Source organism: Phoenix dactylifera, chromosome 3, assembly GCF_009389715.1.
Source record: "Phoenix dactylifera cultivar Barhee BC4 chromosome 3, palm_55x_up_171113_PBpolish2nd_filt_p, whole genome shotgun sequence".
NCBI lineage: Eukaryota > Viridiplantae > Streptophyta > Magnoliopsida > Arecales > Arecaceae > Phoenix > Phoenix dactylifera.
In genome coordinates this window covers 5,320,842-5,338,386 of record NC_052394.1, presented here as the reverse complement: position 1 = coordinate 5,338,386, position 17,545 = coordinate 5,320,842, and the positions used below count along the sequence as shown (strand labels likewise).

General features: G+C 44.1%; 3 non-coding genes and 1 pseudogene across 3 annotated transcripts; all 4 read left to right on the top strand.

Annotated features, from left to right (window-relative positions):
• The first annotated feature begins 7,419 nt into the window (after positions 1 to 7,419).
• LOC103702228 lies at positions 7,420 to 17,263 on the top strand (annotated as a pseudogene).
• LOC113462420 lies at positions 14,873 to 14,957 on the top strand. The gene has a single exon (XR_003384693.2). It is a non-coding gene; the product is annotated as a small nucleolar RNA SNORD34 (small nucleolar RNA).
• On the top strand, positions 15,334 to 15,418 carry LOC113462421. Its single transcript, XR_003384694.1, has one exon. It is a non-coding gene; the product is annotated as a small nucleolar RNA SNORD34 (small nucleolar RNA).
• LOC113462419 lies at positions 16,270 to 16,352 on the top strand. The gene has a single exon (XR_003384692.1). It is a non-coding gene; the product is annotated as a small nucleolar RNA SNORD34 (small nucleolar RNA).
• Positions 17,264 to 17,545: the final 282 nt, after the last annotated feature.

Sequence of the window (17,545 nt, the reverse complement as noted above, 5' to 3'; positions counted from 1 at the left end):
CCATCTGAATGGGAGGTGGAGCGGTGGAGTGTTGCTGAGAATGTGTTGGAGACGCAGCGACCTCCCGGCCGGAGGCGCGAGAGGCCCCGCGACCGGAGGCATTGGAAGCTCCACGACCACCTCGCCGTGCCATTACGATCGCTCTGAGATTCGGGCCCTTCCTCTAGCGCCAACTGTTGCTGGTAGTCCAAACCGAGAACGATTGGCACAGCGGTGTGAACGGGGTTCCGTTTGAGTTGCCTTGGTTGGTGTTGATTGCGCTCCACCTTCCACCGGGAAACCTGCAAGCAAGCCTCGCACCACCACTGGGGTAGTGGGGGCCCTCCGACGATCAAGTCAGAGGAGATTGGAGGAGAAGGAGAGATAATAGTAGCAAGTAAGAGAATGCTCTGGAAGTTCTTGCTTACCCCCCCTCCTCCTCCCAGCCGCATATATACCAGGCTGGGGGGTCTTTCAGGGGGGTTCGTCATCGTGGGGCACGATGGAGCTGCCACTGACACGGCCGTTACAGGGCGTCGCGGGGCAGCGCTGGGTACGGCCATGACAGGGCGTAGTGGAGCTCCGCCTTGTACGGCTGTTACAGGGGATCGTGGAGCAGCGCCACATACAACCGTTGCAGGGAGTAGTGGAGCAGGAGGCTGCGGCGTGCCTCTGGGGAATAGCCTGTCGTTGTCGAGAGATGTCCAACTCGGGGTCGGGCTGCGGAGACGAAGATGTTCGACTCGGGGTCGGATTGCTGGATCAAGGGGCAGCCGACTCGGGGTCGGGCTGCGGAGCCGAAGATGTCCGACTCGGGGTCGGATTGCTGGATCAAGGGGCTGCCGTCTCGGGGTCGGGCTGCGGAGCTGAAGATGTTCGACTCGGGGTCGGATTGCTGGATCAAGGGGCTGCCGTAGTCTTCCTGGGCGCGCGTGCCGGTCACGTGGGGCATGGTGGCTAAGTTCCCCCGTAACAAGTGGTATAGATCATGTTAATAATATATAACATTTTGCAAAGTTGCAGTCCCCTCCATGGTGTGGCAAAGCACTCGAAGCCCTTTGGAGGTGGACCAGGTGGTTAGCATCGCTCCTTGGACTGCATATCGAAGCTAGTCGCGTATCATCATGTACTTGCAGCAAAACACAGCAGAAATGGAGCTGTTGTTGTGAAGGAACCTCAGGAAGTCTCGTCACCACCGAATTAAAAACCTACCATGGAACGGGCATTGTAATGGAGATCATATAGCAGAGCCTTTTAGAACATGCCACGCAAGCACATTTTCGCATCTCGAAGCGTACCTGAAATGGAGCTTCCCGATGGTTTATCGGAAGCCCGACAACCCCGTCCCTTCCGTTGTTCCACGGCCCCTCGCCTCGCAGGGTCATCGTTTTCATGCCTCCCTCGGATTCCGACGACCTTGTCGCCATACGAGGTGATCCATAAAGAGAACTTCCGCTGCCAAAAATGCTTTTTGGCCTTCTAAAAATTTTTCCAAACGGAATCTAAAATAAAACACACTTCCGAAACCGTGGCATGCCTCATGGTAGGACCCAGCACACACACACACACACACACACACACGTACCTTAGCTAGATTGGCCGTTTGTTAACTGGTCTTCACTCGTGCAAGCTCGCGCCAAGCTCTTCTCATTCAGTGTTCACAGGTGCCCCGCCTCCGCCGGGTCAAGCTTTCTGTCAGCCGCAGCAGAAACAATAAATATTATATGTCCAGTTTAATCTGAATTTAGTTTGTTTTATAACAAAGTGTAGACCATTAAAACCATCATTACTGATAAATAATAAATTAGCCATGCTATATATTCTAACCGCATCCCTCATCTATTGCAACGTGTAAGGCTGCCATCTATATTCAAACATAGATAGTGTTGGGGGAAAAAATAGACCACCCCACACGTACAATTAAAGCACCCAAATCTGACAACAAGCCTGAGCTCACCATACAGGCCGAGCTCATCATGCAGGCCGAGCTCAGAGAGCCGTGCCGAGCTCATCATGCAGGCCGAGCTCAGAAGCTGCCGAGCTCATCCAGGCCGAGCTCATCTAGGCCGCCGAGCACAGAAGGCTGCCGAGCTCATCCAGGCTGCCGAGCTCAGAAGGCTAAGGCCCAGAAGGCCGAGCACAGAAGCTGCCGAGCTCATCCAGGCCGAGCTCATCCAGGCCGCCGAGCACAGAAGGCTGCCGAGCTCATCCAGGCCGCCGAGCACAGAAGGCTGCCGAGCTCATCCAGAAGGCTGCCAAGCACAGAAGGCTAATCATAGAAGGCCGAGCACAGCAGGCCGAGACCAAAAGGCTGAGCTGACCTCAGAAGGCCGACCTCGTCGTCTATATGCTGCGGCCATCCCCTGCAGCAGCCTCACCGCACCATGCTTTACTTGCCGGCCACGCCACGACATATTAATCAGGGACCATACCCTGCTACGACTGTCAACACCTCACCATTCCCAAGAATGTACTGCACTGCGCGCCACAAGCAAGCTCTGGCTACACGCCATCTCCTCCCATGATGGAAACGGGCCATCCACGGCAACTCATTACTTCACACGCCCACGTCCAATCGTGACGGTAACCCATTAATTCGTCTAGTCACATCACAGGTAACCCTGCCACTCTCCCTATAAAAGGGGAGCTTCTCCCTCTAAAAAGGGGGCTGGAGGCTTCTTCCTCCCAAGGGAGGCTTCGGACTTGGAAATACAGTCCCTCTCTCTTCTCCAAAATTAAGCCCCCCTCTGACTTAGGCATCGGAGGGCCGGCGCCGGAAAGCCCGGCCACCGGCTTCTTGCAGGTTCCCCCGGAAGGAGCCGCACGCCGACGATCCACCGCCTGCCGTTCTCGCTCACAGGCCACCTCCCGGAGGACGCCGCCAGACGACGAACCGCCGTCCGCCGATTCTCCCACCGGAGCTCCTCCTCCTCGGTTCGCGGCCGCCCCCGGGTCCAATTTCCAGCAACAGTTGGCGCTAGAGGAAGGGCCCGAGTTGTGGCCATGAAACTAAGGAGCAGAGGAGTCTCTGATACCTCCCGGCATCATGCTCCAAGCTCCGGGCGCTCAGTCCAGAATCCACCACCAAGACCTCCGGCAGATCAAGCTCCACAAGTCCAACCCGAGCACTTCGACGCGCTAGTGCAGCAAGTCCAAGCGCTAGCCATTGCAGCCCAAAGCCTGCAACAAGTGGAGGCTCCTCCTGTGCCGCCTCCACGGGTTCATGTTAAGCAGAGGAAGAAACTTTCTCCCGAGCCATCTCGAATCAGGCATGGCTCCCGCTACAACGACGTACGTGGGGGCAACTAGTGAGAAGTAGTAGCCCAAGTCTCACATCAACGAGTTGGAGGGAAAGAGAAATAAAAGCTGAGGTCTGGAGAAGGAGAGTTATGTACTCCCTCCTCATGGGTGTAAGTCCTTACGACGGCGCTCGTGACGTTGCTCTCCTTCAGAGCGTCGCCATCACCGAAGCCCCGGCCGTGCACAGACGGCTGCCGAGCTCATCCAGGCCGAGCTCATGCAGGCCGAGCCGAGCTCAGAAGGCCGAGCTCGTCATCCACATGCTGCAGCCACGACCTGCAGCAGTCTCATCCAGGCCGAGCTCATGCAGGCCGAGCTCAGAAGGCCGAGACCAGAAGGCTGCTGAGCTCATAAGCCCGAGCTCAGAAGCCCGAGTGCAGAACACCCCTCCCAGAAAATCGAGCCAAAGAAGGCCGGTGCTGAGCCAAGTCCTGAGGGACTTCGAAGCTCGAGAGCCATCAAAATATCTCCAAAAGGTACAGGATGCCACTTTGGCTTCAAATAATTTCAATATTTCATCTATTTTCAGGTCGGAGAATCCAAAAAACGACCTACGGGTATCCCTATCTCCAACGTCGCCCCGCTCCGAATAAGGGCGCACGATCGCCAACGAAATCCATCTCCTGCATGCATCTCCAATGATGCCCCGACTAAGTTCGGGATGCCCCGAGTGTCGACAGTGCGTGCCCAGACCCCTCGACACTTCGGGAAGACGGGGTAGTACCTTCGCGGCCCTCCGTGGCGCTCAACACCAACAACGGGGTAGTACCTTCGCGGCCCCCCGTAGCGCCTCCTCGACTAAGGTCGAGATGCCCCGAGTGTCGACAGTGCGTGCCCAGACCCCTCGACACTTCGGAAAGACGGGGTAGTACCTTCGCGGCCCTCCGTGGCGCTCAACACCAACAACGGGGTAGTACCTTCGCGGCCCCCCGTAGCGCCTCCTCGACTAAGGTCGAGATGCCCCGAGTGTCGACAGTGCGTGCCCAGACCCCTCGACACTTCGGGAAGACGGGGTAGTACCTTCGCGGCCCTCCGTGGCGCTCAACACCAACAACGGGGTAGTACCTTCGCGGCCCCCCGTAGCGCCTCCTCGACTAAAATCGAGATGCCCCGAGTGTCGACAGTGCGTGCCCAGACCCCTCGACACTTCGGGAAGACGGGGTAGTACCTTCGCGGCCCTCCGTGGCGCTCAACACCAACAACGGGATAGTACCTTTGCGGCCTCCCGTAGCGCCTCCTCGACTAAGGTCGAGATGCCCCGACGAGTCGACAGTGAGCCCGAGCTCCCTCGACCTCGGGATGACGGGGTAGTACCTTCGCGGCCCCCCGAAACGTTCGTGATTGACAACAAAGCACCCTCAAAATGTTCGTGGATAACAACAAAGCAACGCCCACACAGATCTCCAATGCTGGGAGAAGTGCGACGCGGAAGATCTGCCGCGTCGTCTCGACGTTCTCGAGAGCTGAGTCGACCTGAAGCACTTGACTCCAACTGCATGAGAGGTATACCCTACTTGGCACGCACATCTCCATATATATTTGGCTATATCACAGGATGATCAACGACTGGACTACTTCCTTCGTCCGAGCCAAAAAGCAGCTCAAACTCGGAAGTCGGGGGGTAGTGTTGGGGGGAAAAATAGACCACCCCACACGTATAATTAAAGCACCCAAATCTGACAACAAGCCTGAGCTCACCATACAGGCCGAGCTCATCATGCAGGCCGAGCTCAGAGAGCCGTGCCGAGCTCATCATGCAGGCCGAGCTCAGAAGCTGCCGAGCTCATCCAGGCCGAGCTCATCTAGGCCGCCGAGCACAGAAGGCTGCCGAGCTCATCCAGGCTGCCGAGCTCAGAAGGCCGAGCACAGAAGCTGCCGAGCTCATCCAGGCCGAGCTCATCCAGGCCGCTGAGCACAGAAGGCTGCCGAGCTCATCCAGGCCGCCGAGCACAGAAGGCTGCCGAGCTCATCCAGAAGGCTGCCAAGCACAGAAGGCTAATCATAGAAGGCCGAGCACAGCAGGCCGAGACCAAAAGGCTGAGCTGACCTCAGAAGGCCGACCTCGTCGTCTATATGCTGCGGCCATCCCCTGCAGCAGCCTCACCGCACCATGCTTTACTTGCCGGCCACGCCACGACATATTAATCAGGGACCATACCCTGCTACGACTGTCAACACCTCACCATTCCCAAGAATGTACTGCACTGCGCGCCACAAGCAAACTCTGGCTACACGCCATCTCCTCCCATGATGGAAACGGGCCATCCACGGCAACTCATTACTTCACACGCCCACGTCCAATCGTGACGGTAACCCATTAATTATTCTAGTCACATCACAGGTAACCCTGCCACTCTCCCTATAAATGGGGAGCTTCTCCCTCTAAAAAGGGGGCTGGAGGCTTCTTCCTCCCAAGGGAGGCTTCGGACTTGGAAATACAGTCCCTCTCTCTTCTCCAAAATTAAGCCCCCCTCTGACTTAGGCATCGGAGGGCCGGCGCCGGAAAGCCCGGCCACCGGCTTCTTGCAGGTTCCCCCGGAAGGAGCCGCACGCCGACGATCCACCACCTGCCGTTCTCGCTCACAGGCCACCTCCCGGAGGACGCCGCCAGACGACGAACCGCCGTCCGCCGATTCTCCCACCGGAGCTCCTCCTCCTCGGTTCGCGGCCGCCCCCGGGTCCAATTTCCAGCAACAGATAATAACATTTTTGGTACTAAAGAATAAATGCTAGTTTTGTATGACAAAGTATCGTTTTGACTTGGGATCGATTCATTGGATATTATTTTACGTATAAAATAATATTTTTGGTAAGTAATAATAAGGTTTTAAATAACAATTATTGTGCTCAAATTGTAACGTCTGTTGCTTTAAACTCTCCCTTCATCTTCAGAAATGGAGCTGTTGTCGCGAAGGAACCTCCTGGAAGTCTCGTCACGTCCAACCGAAAACACCCAGCAACCCACCGAATTAAAAACCTACCATGGAACAGGCATTTGTAAAGAAGATCATATAGCAAGACTTTTAGAACATGCCACGCAAGCACATTTTCGCATCTCGAAGCGTATCTGAAATGGAGCTTCCGGTAAACCCGACGACCCCGTCCCTTCCGTTGCTCCACGGCCCCTCGTGTCGCAGGGTCATCGTTTTCATGCCTCCGCTCGGATTCGGACAACCTCGCCGCCATGTACAAGATGATCCATAACCCCGACGCGGAAAATCAGCAAGCAAAGCTTGACGTTTTCTTTAATTGTCGTTGGTCGACAAGCAAAGTATGACACGATAAAGCTAAAATGTACGACCATGTGAGCACATTTATAGATGCGGTTGTGGGCAAGATCAAGTCCATTAAGAAGTTGCATAATATATTTGGCGAGGTTGGCTTGGCGGGTGCTGAGGTTGGTCTAGTCTCTCCGATTTCGAGGTTTGTTCGGTAGAGTGCCTCAAGCACGAAAATCGGGGTACGTTGTTGGTTCGGGGCGCGTCATCGAATATCAAGGATGCTCCGAGCTCGGATCAGGACGTGTCGGCGAATGTAAGGACGCCTCAAGCTTGAGTCGAGACGTGTCGACGTGTATAAAGACGCTCCGAGCTTGGTCGGAGCGCATCGGCATATAGTCCTGTGGTCAAAGAGGCTCTTCGGCCTGCAGCAAACGCAACAAGGTGTCCGGAGCTCGAGCCCGGGACGTCGTTATAAGCATAAGAAGAGATTGTTGCAGGTCGTAGCAGCGGAGAGATTCGACCGAGGTTGGTTGAGCCTTCGGCTCTTAGCAGAGCCGAGGTTCGGTCTGGTCGGTGCCGAAGTTTGCTCGACTGGAATGGGATGATCCTTTGTCCCGAGCAGGACGATCCATTTTGCCCCCCATCAATACTATATTGGTAATACTATATTAGTAATTTGAGATGCTCGATATCTACTATTTCTAAACTAATTGCACATTAAAACTCATATAAGTTAGGTATCTCTAATTTACATATGTAGTAGTAAAAAAACATATATTTTATATTATTGAAACTATCTAATTTTGCGAGCGCTGGTTAAAGATCTTTAAATCAAATAATTTTTGATGAATAAATAATTTCAAGCTAATAGATCGCATCGAACGGATCAGATTATTAATATAGTGTGACGGCCTGGTCGGGGCTCGGCCTGCTTGATCGATCCGACTATATAGCCTAGCCAAAGTTGGGTGTGCTGGCGCGTAATGGATGAAAGTCTCCCGACAGTGTCCCATCCTTTCTTCTCTCTCGACAATGCCGGCTGGAAGTCGAAGGTCCAGGGCGGCGGGAGCGCTGGGGCGGCGGGAGCCCTCGGGCTTCTCTATAAATAGAGCCTACCCCTCCCTCCAACAATGAGAATAGCCCCATTTTCTCCCTCTTATTCCCTTGAATTTTCAGCATCCTGTTCTTGTGCCTGCCGAAAATCAAGGCGTAAAGCTCTTTCTTCCTTTCTCTTTACCCTTCTTCTCCAAGCTTTGAATTGCCGCTGCATGCTTCGCTTTGCCGAAAATCAATCGAAAGGAGAAACCCCTTGTCCCACCCTTGTTTTTGGTCATCTTCTCTCTCTTTTTCTGACCACCTACACCACCACCACTCCTTATTGATGAATCTCGCGTGAGCCTTGATCCATCCATGAACCTCCATAGTAGAGCCATGGTTGCTAATGAGCAAGACAGCATCCAAATTTATCGAGCAAGAATCCCTTGTTTGCTTTATTTTTGGGATTCTTTTCTTCGTCAGACTTCCATCCCGGCCTGCAGCTCTCTGCCACCTACCATCGTCGTGTGCTGTCGCTTTTTAGACCACCATCTCTGACCTTCCCTCTCCCCTTTCTAAGAAGGATGCAACGACCCTCTCTTTCCCTTGTTTTCTTCCTCTTCCCCAGAGACACAAGATAAGGCCTTCCTCCTCCTCTATGATTGCCAAAAAAAAACCATCTCTGCTCTCTCTCTCTCTCTCTACCTAGTCCATGGGCTCTAGTGAAGGGTCCGTCTTCCTTTTTGTATGAATCCAAGTTGGCCCAAATAAAGAAGCCCTGAATCACTATAGTACCTAAGCAGCCTGTCAAACCAATCACCTTGGCTCTTGCTGAGCATCCCTGAAACCCACTATTGATCCTCATCAAACAATTTTAGTCTTGATCGAGTTCTTGCTTCATGATTCATTGATTGAATTAGCTAGATGTAACCCACCTGAAGTCATCGAACACTGTTACCCGACAAACTGTGCCCTTTTTTTTGTTGAAATTTTAGCACTATTAAGATTATTGAATAGAAATTAACTATGCCTTTATTTTTTTAAATAGGTTTAGCTAATTCGCCTAATGCATTTTGAAGGGACGATTAATATGGCTGAAGAAAACCCAGCTGAGATGAAGGAGGGGGTGCCGGAGGTAAATTTTCTGTAGTCCTTTTTTCATCAATTTTTTTTAAAGATATATTCTTTGTGTATCAGACATAGGCTTGCTTTGTTGTTTGAGTGCAGAACACATACTTGGTTACTGTAAGACTAGGGTTAATGTTGTACAATGGCAATAAGAATCACACTTGTGGTTTTTTTGTTAGTGCATCTCTAATAACTTGCGACAATTTTGCAGGGATAATTGTGTTTTTGTTTCTTTTTCTTTGTGGGGAAAAAAATCAAATGTCATGTATTCATGGTGATTTCTTGTAGGTTGCCCCCTTTGATCCTACAAAGAAGAAGAAAAAGAAGAAGGTGGTAATTCAGGATCCTGCCGATGATGTGGATAAACTAGCTGAGAAAACTGAAAATTTAACAGGTGCGCTTGTACCTGAACTGGTAAAAAATGTTTCTAGAGCCGAGTTTGGTGGGCAGAATGAGTATATTTCTAAATAATTATATGATTTTTTTTTAATGATGCATAAAGATGACAATTTATGAAGTTACCTGTGTTTTTCATGATGCAGTTGCTGATTCCGGTGATCTTTTGGAATTGGCTTTTGCTGTTCTTGCTATCATGGAATTGTATAGCTTTTTGTTAGCTAGTTGCTCCATTAATGTTTTAACATCTTCTTTCATATAACACAAAGGTTATAACTGGTGCAAAAGTACCTAGTGCTTAGTATTTAATTCCTAATACCATTCTTTGTATCATTACTAACAAACTAAATTATATTGATCATTTACAAAAGTGATTCAGAAACTAGTAACATGCTAATTTTTGAATTGCTTCATAGAAATGATCACAGTAAGGTATCTAGGGAAGCTAAATCAGGGTAAGTTTTGCCCTTCGCTAAGTAAAGAAACATCTAAGGATTTGTGCCAAGCAATCTCCAGCTTAGTAGTAATGAGAGATTTAGTAGTAACGAGTGGGTTTTCACCTTGAGTTCCCGACCAAGATATATATAATTGTTTCTAATTATAGTGCACTTAAAGCGGTTGGAATAGGTTTACCTAAACAACAAAAAGTTATCTAAAGCCCCATCCCTCCCCTCCTAGGGAGTTTTGATTACAAATGTTGTGAGCTTGCGAAGTGGGAGCGGGGTCGGCGGAATTGTCCCAAACCGTCCGGTTTGGGGCATCTCGAGCCGTATCGGCGGCAGACCGGGATGGCTCCGGCAACGAAACCGAGATGCCGTCACCAGAGAGGGAGAGGGAGAAGGAAAGAAAAGAAAAGAGAGCGAGTGAGGGAGGGAGAGGAATCTGATGGCCTCTGCCACCCTCAGCCAGCCTCCTCTCTCCCTCCCTCTCTCCCCCTTCTCTCTTTTTCTCTCTCTCATGGTCTGCGTTCGCCCTCTTCTGTATCGGTATAGGCCCAGCATGGCACAGTGTGGCCCGCATCGACTCGTGTCGCCAGACAACTGGTACAGTGCCCAGTACCGGTATAATAGATTGTGAGTGGGAGTATAATGTATGGTAGTGATTGAATTAGGTCTTGAATATGCATGATGGACCATGTAAAGAAGAATCTTTGATTTTTTGAGCATATATTTGAATATATGTATCTATATATTCAAATATTTTGACCAATGGTGTCAGGTCTCATTGGAATGACCTATAATGTATTGTGCATTGAAAAAAATTTGAGCTAAATCCTACTGATAGGATTCAAGATAAACTTTCTTTGGATATGTGTATTCACCTTAGATTGAAGTTTCACGACATTTGATATGAAGTTTTCCCAAATTCAATACATCTTACTCATTTATATTTTTTAGACTACAATGTGTTGATAATGAATAAGAACTTTGCGGTTCCTTACCTCACAATATTACTCTTACAAATACTCTTATTGTAATTCTTGGCTTCTAAGTATGAATCTTCTATCACCGTGAGAACAACAAAGAGCTACCTGGCATTACTTTTCCTTTTGTTGGTTTTTCTAAATCTTGGCATACATTTGATACAAGCGCCTTTTTGGAATACTTTTTTTTCCTTGTACTGCTAATGAGACAAAATGGAATTAAGCATGAACATCTTTGCCACCTATTCAAAATTGATATGATACCTTTTGTTGAACATTTTTGATGAAGTTTCGGGGCATAAATGCAATTTTGTGGTCAAGAGATATGCAAAGACTGGCCATCCTGCGGCACATGGTGCATTATGAAAAATTTTGGCCTTTCTCGGCCTTCATTATCAAGGTTTTAATACTAGTATTGAAGACTATGATTTTTTCATCTTACTGATATGGTACCGGTATCAACAGTAAGTACCGAAATTGATAACTGCAAAAAAATTAAAATCCATCAGTACCAACCGGTATGGCCAATACGGTACTGCTGATATGGATTGGTACAGATCGGTATCGAAAATGTATTGATATAGCCGGTTTCAACAACTTAGTACTTATACCAATGCCAATTTTGCATCAGAACGATATGGTATTGGTCATACCATCCTGCTCTGGTGGTTTTTGACGCAATATCATGCGCCGATTGGTGTCAAATTGTTTCTCATTATTCGTCACTCCTAAATCATGCGATATAGATTATAGGTTGAGATACAAGTCAGGCAAAATTATCTGATGTTGCATGACTGATGGTTGATTTTTCATAAACTAGATGCATTATTATTCTCAAAAAATGCTGCAATATCAGGAAATTGGACTCGGCTATCTAGAGTCATTTATGATTGCCATTTTTAAGCCAAGGTTATGTGGATTGTCTTTGTTCTACTATATGTTTGATATAACTTGATTGTTCTTGGTTGTGAACTACAGTTTTTCTTTGTATACCAAGCAAAAGAGAGATTCCTTATTGTTGTTATTTGAACCTTTGCAACACATAAACTGGATGCTTGTTTGATTGTTTTTTTAGATTTATTCTTCGTTTTTTCCTCTTTGGTGAGATTGTCACTTTCATATGCAGCACAATCTCCGTGCATAGAATCCTGAACATATTCACTAACCATGGATGAATATAACATGCTTGAAGGACAGTTGTTTTTGAATTTAACGTTTTGAAAATCTAGTAATTTTTTTGTCTTTATTTTTTCCATTTCTACATTTTTTTTGGTTATTCACATAATAATGAGATTTTAATTGGTGTCCAGGATGCACAGGCAACCTGAGCATGTTATGACTTTCTTACTTGCTGAGATGGGAACGAGTGGATCCCTTGATGGGCAGCAGAGATTGGTTATCAAGGGAAGGTTTGCTCCAAAGAATTTTGAGGGTATCCTTAGAAGATATGTCAGTAAGTTTACTATCCTGATGTTAAAACTTACATTTTTGAAGTGATATAGCACTGTTACATTTTTCTTATTGTCTATTATGACCTTGAAGGAAGTCTACTTATATATCAGCACCTTTTGATGAGTAATTTGTTATTGGCAGATTTAAGTTTTTTTTTTTTTGGGTGTGTGTGGCAGCAATTGTTTTCGTGCTGTGTGTTAGTTATATTCAGCCAACCGTTATTGTTATATAATGTAACTCTGGTTATTTTCACTATTCTAATGTATTGACAAGGCGGAGACATCAGCAGAACCAAAGAGACATTATGTTCATAGAAGTAATAGTTCATCATAAAAGACTTTTCCTGCCCAGTAGGAAGGGTAGATTTTCATCATGCTAGTTTTAAATTGCCATCCTCGAGTTGGTGCATTTTAGTTGAAATGGACTGGAGCCTAGAATAAAGGGCTCAAAAAATAAGAAATCTTGAAAAGCTATTAGAATGATATGTGGGGGATTATGATAAAAACTAAAAAACAAGGACACAAGCTTTTTCCATCATCTACTACAGTTTTAAAAGTGCTTAACATCCTCTTACCAAAAAAAAGTGTTTACCATCCATTAATATATTATAAACGATCGACAGATGATTATACATGATATGTTATGCATATATCCTTAAGGGCCGTTCTTTGGAGGGTAAAAAACTTACCCAGGAATCTGTATTTTTCTGGGTAAGTATTTTACACACAACATTTAGACAAAAAAATAATTTACCCATATTCTTTTATGCATTGAAAAATGGCTCCAGAATCTATTACCTAAGTTTTTTTGCATTATTACTTTCTTTGGTAAGTTACTAAAATCTATCAATATTTCTCATTATACCCATTATTATATAAATATTAATATATATGATAATATTATATTATATCATGTTACATATAATATAATATAATATGTTATAATAAAAATATATTATTGTTAATAATATGTTATATTATAATAGTAACATATTATTATATGATAATAATATTATATTATATTACATTTTAGGTTATATTATATTTTATATTATATTATATCTTATTATATTGTATAGTATAATATATAATAATATATAACATAATATAATATAGAGAATATAATATATTATGTTTATAATGTTATATAATATAATATAATAAAGAGAATACAATATAATATATTATAATATTATATATATTATATTATATTTTATTATGTTATATATTTTATAATTAATATTATTACATAGGGTTAGGGTTATTTTAAGAATAAAATAAAAAACTTATTTTTTCAGCTGATGGAAAATGACTTACCCACCTCCTAAGTGGATAAGACTCCCCCCCCCAACCTTTGGGAAAATAACTTACCTATACAGAGAAGCATAAGAACATGGGCAAGTTGGTCAATGAAAAAGGTGACCAACTTTCCTATGATATTTACCCACCAAAGAATGAGCCCTAAATGTGTTAAATCATGTTATTTTAGAAGTGTCTTAATGTTATCTTTTAAGTAAAAGTTGTAATGCCTGTCAATTCTGTAAGCAATTGTCACATTTTAAAATCATTATGAGTACCTTACTACCTTTTTACTTTTGCAAGGACTAATTATTAGTGATGTTATAATACTGCCTGGTCTGTTAGGAGAAAGATTTATGCTGCTCGACTTCTGGATTGGTCAGTTATGCCAGTTTGTACTTGTTCACACATATGATCAGTTTATTATTTCTAGTTATGGCAACACAATCATATGAAGTGTATAAAGTGCACCTAGTATTTGCAAATACTTCCGCACAAGTAGCTATCCAATGTGAAGGACAACATCATGAAAATTGAATGATGTGTGAAAATGTCAACAGCAATATCATTCGTGAGGGTTTATATTTTTATAAATTGACTGCTTCGCTGTTAATTTTGGATAACTCACACATAAATGTGATGCAAATTAATAATTTGCTTTCAAAGTTTTGGGTGCTTTCCATTATGGAGAAGAGGAAGCAAAGCCTTGTAATGTGATACTATCTAGGCTCCAGACTTTGAAGTTGACAAAAGAAACGGTATAAAATTGAAAATACCATGAACTTCTCCATAGATGCCAATAGTTTATTATGTTGGTGCTAAGTTTTTATAGAGCTTAAATTTTGCCAGAATGGTGCTGTTATGTTACACTTTAACACTACTTGGAAATTTTTCTGTACTTTTGGTCCCAAAAGGATGTTGGTAATCTTTAATGTGTAATTTTGATTCTTTTTTCCCAGATGAGTATGTCATATGCAATGGCTGCAAAAGTCCTGATACAATCCTTTCTAAGGAAAACCGTTTCTCTTCCTCCGCTGTGAGCAGGTAGCCACTTGAGTTATTGTTTTCTTTGTATATATTTGTTAAATTTTTGAAATTTGTTGTTCACACTCACTTGGCAATCAGCGTACTTGTTGCTGCATTTGTCTTGTTTTTTTGTTTGGTGAGGCCTGTTGTGATTGACCAATATAGTGCCTACATATCTTGAGGGAGTTTAAGGAACTGATATCATGCATGCACGTACCCCCTCCTAGCACACACAAGACACAAAAAGAGAAGGAAAGAGAAAACCTCAAAATATCCTAAAACTCATTTTGTTTTATATGGTTAGGTGTTTTAGAGGTTCAAATGGTCAGATTGGGTCTAGACCTCTTAAGACTAATATCCTATATCACTAGGATCAATATGAATGGATTTTAGTCCTTTCACTACCTCAACGAATTCGGTGGCTTTCTTTTCCCTTTCTGTTTTCTCAAAATGACAATTGGTCTTAAAGCTAGGATCCAACTATGTTTCAGTTCCAGTCGGTTTGGTTTTGGCTTTGGCAGAAAAGGGAATTTAGTAGTTCTGGGATTTTACTATTTCTATTTTTTTAAAAAAACTATTTTGGATTCTTTTTACTGCTTCAATCCTTACTTGATGAGGCCTATGATGATCAACCACTATATAGCCTACATCGGTTGATTCAATTGTATGATAAGAATCTCCTTTTACTCTGAGGCCTTCATTAAAAAATCAAAAAGAAAAAAAATCATTCTGTTTTTATGGGTAGATATTTCAGAGGTTCAAGAGGTCAGATAGGGTTTGGACCTTTCAATACTGATGCCCCACATCGCGAGCATCATTATTATTAGATTTTAGTCCTTTCACTACCTCAATGAATTGGGTGTCATTTTTCCCCTCTATTTCCTTCAAAAGTTCAGATTGCTGTTACAGATTGGACCCAACTATTTTTCTCATCCTTTCTGTTTGGTTTTTGAGTCCTTTGACTTTGGATCCGTAACTCAGAAAACACATTATAAATTTGGCCATATCCTATTTCTTTTTTTTTCTTTTTTAAAAATCAGTTTGGATAGTTGTGACTGCTTCTGTCCTATGTAATGAGGCCCATGATGATCGACCAATATGTTGCCTACATTGCTTGATTTATTTGTATGATAAGAATGTACTGTGATTCTGAGTCCTTCTTAAAGGGTATACAGCCAATTGATGCCCTAATCTGCCCTCTCTCCACCCCTATCCCCCTTCTCTGTGTGTGTGTGTGTTTCTCTCTCTCCCTGTGCGTGCATGCATGCTGAACGTGGGCATGTCAGAGGCACTGTCAGGTTTGGTGTCTCTCATGATTGTAATCTGACACCAGTGGGACATAATATCAGGTTCTTTTATTCCTGTCATTGCCTGAGTGTGTTAGGGGGGGTTTCTTTATGTCTTTTCCTGAAAAACATCGGTTTGCTGTTATCATTTGAATGCATTTGTTTTTAGGTCCAGTCAGTTTTATTTAAAGTTGGGTTGGGTCTGAATATTTTAGAAAGCGCTGACTAGTTTTTGGGACTTCCTGTTTGCCTATTAATCAGTGTTGGTTCATGTTACTGCATATAGCTCCTTTTTTTCCCCCAAAAAAAATAAAAGTCCTACAATGATCAGCTAGTATATTGCTTAGATCGCTTGATTTATTTGTTTGATAAGAATATCATATCATTCTGAGGGCTCTTGGATGGAATACAAGGCATGCATGTCATAATGTGTTGTGTCTTGCAACTCCAACATGTTGTTCATATGATTTAGACCTTCCAGATTTGCAAGGGTTCATGTTCCGTTTGGAGGATCTCACTTAGGTCTTATATCGAGATTGGATTTTCTGACAGTTTAGACTGCTTTTTTGGCTTTGATAATTTTTTTTCAGATTGGGTTGAGTCTTGGTATCTTAGAAAAGGCAGTATACTTATACTCAGTTTCCACCTTTTCTCATCCGTGCTTCTTTTTTGTTTTTGCAGAGATTGCTTTTACTGTTTTGCATGTGATCATCCCAGCCCTCTGTACTGGCCTTTAATGATTGCAAAATTATTGCCTACATTGTTTGACTAAATTGTGATAATTGTTTGCTACCCTCCTGAGGCCAGTGCATTGCTGACCTGTTGTGCTATGGTTCTCTTTTACAAGTTTGCTGTTCTGTTATTATGCAGAAATTGGGAGTTATTATATACATCAGTTGAGTGCAAACAAGTTGACTGCATCAGGCTTGTCATGGCAGTGGTTGTCTGGAGTACCAGGTTAAGTAGATATAAGTTTTCTTATTGGATATTTTGTAGTAGTGATCAGAAAGGTGTGCCTTCAAATTCCTCTAACATTTCAGTTTGATGTTATTTAAACAAGCACCTACATGAGGGCACCAAATCTATATTGAAAAAAAAAATGGTGAATTATACATGTTTTGATCCCGAAAAAAGTTGTATAGAGAAGCTGCCATGCATACTGTAGTTAATTATTGTCCTGTTCTTTTTTAGCTCACATAGCATCAAAGAACCTAACTATTGTATTAGCTTGTTTGAGCTTGAATGATTTACCCATCATTTTTGTTCCCCGTAAGCATAGGGTTCTTGTTGCTCAAACATTTTTTCTTTGAAAGAATCTGCAGTTTTTTCTTGGTTCTCTGATGCAATTGATGTTTCTGAATAGTGAATTGTTGTTTCTGTATTTTTGGCTTCTGAGTCTGATATTCAAATTCCTTTTTTTTCATTGAATCAATTTGTTTCTTTTTTTCAGTGTGGTTCTGCAAGGTCGGTTGCACCCATTAAGGCTGGCTTTGTTGCTAGAGTCGGACGTCGGAAGGCAGGAACATGATTATGTATTTTCTTTATATCTATTGATCCATGACCATTGGGAAACAAATGTAGTGGTGTTTCACCCGTATATTTTCATTCAAATTTGCTCATAGTTTTGTCCTCGAGTTTTTGCTATAATCTTCTCTTTATATGTTTTATGTACTTGATTTTAATTTTTAACCAGTTTGACTGGTGATGCATATTGCTGAAGGTGCCTTTTGGTAATTTTAGATAATTATTGCATGGTAGACCTTAGTTAAGATCCTTATGATGTGGAATGAGATTCAGAAATTCTCAGGCCGAGTTTCAGCCTTTTAGCTTCATTTTTGGTGTTTGCAACTTCACTGTTTGTGGGACAAAAGGTACCAATTGTATGAAGTCTCTTGTATCATATCTTTTGTGACCTGGTTCTCGTGCTTTTGACATTCTTCAGGAGCCTTGTTCAAGTATTTCTCGTAGGTGGATGATAGGCTGTAAAGGCATTGGAGAAGC